At 36.9% G+C, this 7,027-nt stretch overlaps 1 pseudogene across 1 annotated transcript; it reads left to right on the forward strand.

Moving 5' to 3' along the window:
- The first annotated feature begins 3,198 nt into the window (after positions 1-3,198).
- LOC145119630 (alcohol dehydrogenase 1-like) lies at positions 3,199-5,895 on the forward strand (annotated as a pseudogene). The gene is made up of 10 exons (XR_013713917.1): positions 3,199-3,454; positions 3,785-3,921; positions 4,056-4,102; positions 4,196-4,520; positions 4,606-4,688; positions 4,786-4,861; positions 4,967-5,028; positions 5,130-5,225; positions 5,311-5,472; positions 5,572-5,895. The product of XR_013713917.1 is annotated as an alcohol dehydrogenase 1-like (transcript).
- Positions 5,896-7,027: the final 1,132 nt, after the last annotated feature.

Here is a 7,027-nt window from a genome sequence, read left to right on the forward strand (position 1 = left end):
GTGTGATTTTGCAAAGGAGAAAGAGTTTCCAGCAAGGGGAGGTCAAGAGAATTGCATTTCAGTGGGTTTTCAGCTTGGATCTTCAAGTTTGAGGTAGCTTTTCGATCCTATCCTCCTGTTTTGCTTAATGGCATTGAATTTAGGGTTTTTTATACCCTTTCATGGCTTGGTTAGTTGTGTATAGTGTCCCATTGAGTGCAAAACTCTAGATCTGGACCTTTTGAGGTCCAGAGAGCCTGAACCATGATGCTTTTTGTGGTTCTATGGAGGAAATGGACATAGGTTGCCATGTTGGAAGGGATTTCACCAAAATAAGCCTTGGGAGCATTGCATGTGTAGCAAGATTCGACCTTTACGTGTTTATTGGTCATGGGGAAGTCAGATCTATAGATTAGAGAAACAGATCTTACCTCAGGAGGTCAGATAAGGGATGTCATGGGAGGAACTCGCCGAGCCCATAAGGGACTCGACGAGTCGAGTCCGGTTGCCCCGCGATTCACGATCTGAAATAACCTGTTGAGTGTAGGGTCGACTCAGCGAGTCGAGTGAGGACCAGGGACGAAGAGAACACGCATGGACTCGCCGAGTCACACTAGTGCACTCGACGAGTCCAGGTCAAAGTTTGACCGTTGACTTTTGTTGACTTTTAGGGTTTGGTCAATGTTAGGGTTTTTGAGCCATGAGAGGGGTAAAATGGTCTTTTACCCTTCTGAGAGTACTAAGAGGGGGGTTAGTCTAGCCTTGAGAGTTGTATTGATTATAGTGCTTATTCTATGTGATTAGGTGGGGGCTAGACCAGATTTTACCGAGCTCGAGATTTACCGAGTTACCCGAGGTGGGTCTTCTCACTATACTTTACCATGAGTGGTAATTAGAGTTATGTGACAGAGTATCTTGTATGCTATGTATGTGATGTGTTGCACTGCATTATTTCTATGTGATTTATGCTGTGTGTATTCCAGAGTTTACAGAGTTAGGACCGGAAGGGCCACAGAGTTAGGACCAGAGGGTCCACAGAGTTAGGGCCAGTGGGCCCACAGAGTTATAGCCTCGAGTGGCTAATATGTGGTATTTTGGGGAACTCACTAAGCATTTATGCTTACAGTGTTTTGTGTTATGTGTTTCAGGTACCAGTGAGGATCGCGGGAAGGCGCCGACATGATCAGTAGACACTATTGGAGTTTTATACATTTGATCTTGGGATGTGTTTTATGGATTCGATATGTAATACATTAAGATTTGAGAATATTTATGAATGAAATTGTATTTTTAAAAGTGAAAAATTGTTTTGAAAATTACGGTGTTACAGTTAGTATGCTAGTTGTCTTCATGACTCTTGCATGTGTTATGTGTTTATATGCTTACCGGGCTAGGGCCCGATGACCATCTGCATGTTATGTATCTTTGTGATTATTGCATGTGTGTGATTACTTAATATATGTTGTATGTATGTTGGGCGGGGCCCGATCTATTACCGAGCAGGGCTCGATGTCGGACGGGGTCCGATGCCGGGCGGGGCCCGAAGACAGGACGGGGCCCATTATATATTATTGTATGTATGGTATGTGGTACTTTGGGGAACACACTAATCTTTGTGCTTATCATTTTTAGTTTATGTTTCAGGTACTTCCGGTTCCAAGGGGAAGAGCTCGGGTTGACTGCATCGCACACACCATATGAATTCTGTTTATGGGACATACTCTGATTTTTAGGATGATTGACTTATTTATTCGATCAGGATGTATGAACAATGTTTTGGAATATTGTTTTTACTTAAATCAAAAATGAAATTTTTGGGTCATAATTTTTGGATGTTTCACTCACTCCAAAGTCGTAGATACCAAGGGGGTATAGGTGCTTGTGTGTTTGACTTAGTCTTTCACCCATGCTTTGCAAGAAAGCATGGATCATGCATTTAATAAAGGTATGGACCTTCTCTCATGCATGTAAGTATATAAAGAAGTGTATGGACTAAAACCTAACTAGTTTTTTCCAACTCTTTTTTTTCTCTCTATAATGTCGAGAGCATCAAGCTCCCATTCCTTCTCCATGTTTCGTAAATTTTTGTGAAGATTGGAGTTTTTTAGTTGCTTCTCTTTTAAGGGTTATTTTGTATAAGATCTTTAAGGATTAAGAAGAACTAATTGCAAGTGAAGACTAGCATCTTTTGGTGGTTTACCCTTGCTTTGTGGATACTTGTAGAGAGCCTCTACTTTGAGTCTTTTGCCTCACTTCATCAACTTCTAATCTCTCATGAGAATCAAAGTCTTCAAATGTTGTAATATTTACTTTTTATGGTTGATTTAATCTTTCCATGTCTTGCAAAATGACATTGGTGGGTATAAAATGGCTTTAATGTTATTCAAATTTTAATGCTTCCGTTGCCTAAACTCGTAGTTTTTATAGGCTACTTTTTTAATAAAACCCAACATCTCATACATGAATCCATTTTTTGATTGAGCCGTCTTCTTGATGTGGAATATGGACGAGAGAGTAGCACTATTGTATAATGGTCTTCCTCAAGAAAGACCCTTTGTATTTTCTTCTCACACACTTAAATGATGGGAATCAAGAATGTAATAGATTTGTCTGTGTGTCTTTGTATGTTGGGAACCATCCATTATTTATACACAATGTTTAGAGTATTCATTAAGCTCTAATTTATGAAATACACTGATGAGTCTTTGTATGTTGGGAACCATCCATTATTTATACACAATGTTTAGAGTATTCATTAAGCTCTAATTTATGAAATACACTGATGACACTGACTAGCCTTTTTGTAACCTATCAAATATATGATACCCCACTTAATGAAATAATAATTTATATTAATAATTATAATAAAGAATACTAACAAACCACACCGCAAAAAGAACTACACCGATCTGTTTTGAAATTTAAGTAGCTGCATTTGCGGTTTACGATACGGTTTTGACCAATAACTGCACTGAACCACATCATGTTCACACCTATTACCCACCGTCTAAAACGATCATGGATCACAAGGACAACCATGTCAAAAAATTAAAAGTTAAACAAAAAATGCAAATTGAGATACACCACTAAACTATAATTTACTCTTTTACTTTTTTCTCTTAAAATAAAGTTTTAACCAAAGCCAATGTACATTTGCACTTTTTTATAATAGATACATGCATCTTTCAACAATCCTATTTTAGAAAAATAACACGTGATGTCGAAAGACAAACTTGTAATTTACAGTTTTCAAAACTATGAAAGGATTGAAGTCATTGAACGTCTTGCTTACACCTGTTCCCAGTCATGGCGGTGGTTTGTTGTGTCTTTCATTTTTTGGCTATAAATCATCACCTTCACCATAACCATCACCATCTCGATCACCACTTTTCATATACAAACACTCGAACAAATCTGAGCCAAAAGTAACGAGAAAAATCTACCACAATGTCCGGTGATGTCATTCGATGCAAAGGTAATATATCATTTCATGATTTTGATCTGGTTTTCACAATTTCTCTGCATTCCCCAAAATTGTATACTGTGAAATATGACGGATTTATGTTACAGATCTCGCAATCTCTTCTTCGTATAGTTAGATGATCGTTTCCGCTGTTCATTCTCTTTTTTGATCTCGACTTTTCAGAATTCTCACTGTAATAATCGTGTATTATGTTTATAAATGTGTTCTTATGAATTTCGTCTTTCGTTTTCCGTTTTCTGATAATCTCCTACTGTGTATTTATTTTTCCATTGATTGTTCCAAATAAATATCGACAATTTCTGAATTCAATTGTATATGCAGCTGCGGTGGCACGGGAAGCCGGGAAGCCACTCGTAATAGAAGAAGTGGAAGTGGCGCCACCGCAGAAAATGGAAGTCCGATTGAAGATCCTCTTCACCTCTTTGTGCCACACCGATGTCTACTTTTGGGAAGCTAAGGTCATAACTTCCTACTTCATTCCCCACGAACAATTTCCACTCTTCGTTCTTCAGTTTGAAATTAATTACCACTCATAATTATAAGTTGTATTCAACAATCTAATAATCGTTAAACATGAGTATACATGTTGCAGGGACAAAACCCCTTGTTTCCTCGCATATTAGGCCATGAAGCCGGAGGGTATAGTAATCCTCCTTTTGAACGTCTTTTTTCAAGTTTATTCTGATGTTATGTAATTCAAATCTTCATATTTGTTTATCTTCTGTTGGATAGAATTGTAGAGAGCGTAGGTGAAGGTGTGACAGAGCTGCAACCAGGGGACAAAGTCCTCCCAGTATTCACCGGAGAATGTGGGGAGTGTCGCCATTGTAAGTCTGAAGAGAGCAATATGTGTGATCTTCTCCGGATTAATACTGATAGGGGTACAATGATAAACGATGGAAAAACAAGATTCTCAAAAGATGGAAACCCGATTTACCATTTCTTGGAACCTCAACTTTCAGTGAGTACACAGTTGTTCATTCTGGTTGTGTTGCTAAAATCAATCCTGATGCTCCCCTTGACAAAGTCTGCGTTCTTAGCTGCGGGATTTCCACTGGTTGGTTTCTTCATTTCGTTTCTGTAAAAGCAACAAGTGTAAGCGTAACTTTAACTTATTTGGGTTTGTTTTTATGGGCATGAAGGCATGGGTGCAACCCTGAATGTTGCTAAACCTAAAGAGGGTATGACTGTTGCTGTATTTGGGCTAGGAGCTGTAGGGCTTGCTGTGAGTTGACTTTTGTTTCTTTCTCTATTTGTGTATTCAACTTGGCTAAATTGTGGAAAAAGATTTGGATTTGTACTTTCTTTTGGTTCGATCTCAGGCAGCTGAAGGAGCTCGGATTGCTGGGGCTTCAAGGATCATTGGTATTGACCTAAATGAGAGTAGAGCCGATGAAGGTAAGCCACTCCATGATCGACTTTTATGTATCAAAAGAGTTGACTAATTCTTACCATACATCGATATTTGTCAAGTATGTTTGTTGAATTCTTGAATGACAACAGCTAAGAAGTTTGGTGTTACCGAGTTTGTGAATCCTAAAGATCATGACAAACCGATCCAAGAGGTTTTTTTTCCTAGCATGAGATATACAATTTTTTTGTTGTGACTTTAACTTTAACTTTCTAAATGTTAGTCCCATTGTTTAATGTTTTAACCTTTTTGTAGGTCATTGTTGCAATGACTGATGGTGGAGTTGATAGGAGTGTGGAGTGCACAGGAAATGTTAGGGCAATGATTTCGGCTTTTGAATGTGTTCATGACGTAAATCCCGTTCAAATCCATTTAATCTATTATTCTATTTCTTGGTGTTATATTTTTGTATGATGAGAACTTGATGTTTTTGTAGGGTTGGGGTGTGGCAGTTCTTGTTGGTGTGCCGAGTAAAGATGATGAATTCAAAACTCTTCCTATAAATTTCTTGAATGAGAGGACTCTGAAGGGTACATTCTTTGGCAACTATAAACCCCGAACAGATATTCCTGGTGTTGTTGAAAAGTACATGAACAAGGTGATGATTTATAGTTTTTTTTATCGATTTAGTCATTGATTGAAGTAGTAATTGAAGAATTTGTAGAACACTTTTATAGTTTGGTTTTGATGGATGCAGGAAATAGAAGTGGAGAAATTCATAACTCACCAGGTTGGTTTCTCGGACATCAACAAAGCATTTGACCTCATGCTTAAAGGAGAAAGTCTCCGTTGCATCATACAAATGGATGCATAGATCCCTTTGTTGGGTGTTTTACTATGTTAGCGGTGTGGGTCCAATCATGTAACAAAGTTTATAGTGAATAATGTATAGAGGAATAAAAGTGATGGGCGTGTAATGCCCTTGAAGCTTAATGTTGTTTATGCGAATGTGTAACCTAAATATATGTTTGTATGATTCTCGTTGCTCGTGTGCTCTATTTTAGCACGCCAATGTTAGTGTTGTGGAACTTTTAGCATGCCCTTTTTGTGCTGGTGCAGAGGTGTTTGTCGCAATTCGGTTATGAGCTCATTATAGATTTCGGATTTGTCTTGTTACCGTATAGAATCGATATTGGGTTTATATGGGGTTTTTGTTCACTTATTCTAGTTGAAAGAGGATGTATGTAGTGGAATAGTTGTGACTCGCGACGATAAGTGTCAATACCGTAAATTAAGTCATATAACACTTAATTAATATCATGACACGACTGATTAAGCTTTAATAACTTACAGTTAATAAGTTATTTATTTAAACCATTTGTTCTTGTACGAAAACATAATATGTATGTGAGAGGAGTTTGTCCCACTAGTTAAGTGTTGGTTCCCAAATTAAGTAAGATAATACTTAAATAATACCACAACAGGATTTTACAAAGTTTATAAATTCGAAACTTATGAGTTTTACATATAAACTATATAAACGCTTGTACAAGATTTATATAGTAAAGTTTGGCCATTTTATGTTTTCACAAGATGCGATATAACTTTATTTTATATAAATTGGCACTCAAAATCCTTATATAAAAAACATTTTGGTCATGAGAACCGTATAACTTTTAATATAAGTTTGACTTAGTTGTATGTATTTTGCCAAATTTTGAAATTTTGGATTTGAACGCATGATGTTTCTAAATGAGACCAAATACATTTTTATAACTCAGTTATTTTATACTTTTTATAGAAAGGTGTGTGTTTATAAAAGCTGACCAACCATCTAATTTTTATAAAACGCTTTTGGTTATAAAAATACTTTGTGTCAAAATCTATAGAACTCACAAAACAATTTTTGTTGACGTATTTTAAATGCATGTATTCCCAGGTTATTTAGCAGGTCAGAAGTGTTCGCTTCGAAGGCTCTCCGTTATTTTTATTATACCCTTGTAAACGCCAAATTATTAGGCGTTTGTCTCGATTTAGCAATGGTCTTGTCAATGTAATTTTTGTTTCGGTAATAATAGAAGATTATAATTGTACTGTTCAATGTATGTTCAATAATTGTGATTACTGATTTACGTCGCGCACCTCAGCGTTTTGGCCGGCGGTCGGGGGTGTGGCATATATATATATATATATATATATATATATATATATAT

The sequence above is a fragment of the Lactuca virosa genome, chromosome 6 (genome assembly GCF_052849685.1).
Source record: "Lactuca virosa cultivar CGN04683 chromosome 6, Lactuca_virosa_CGN04683_v6, whole genome shotgun sequence".
In the NCBI taxonomy this organism is placed as follows: domain Eukaryota; kingdom Viridiplantae; phylum Streptophyta; class Magnoliopsida; order Asterales; family Asteraceae; genus Lactuca; species Lactuca virosa.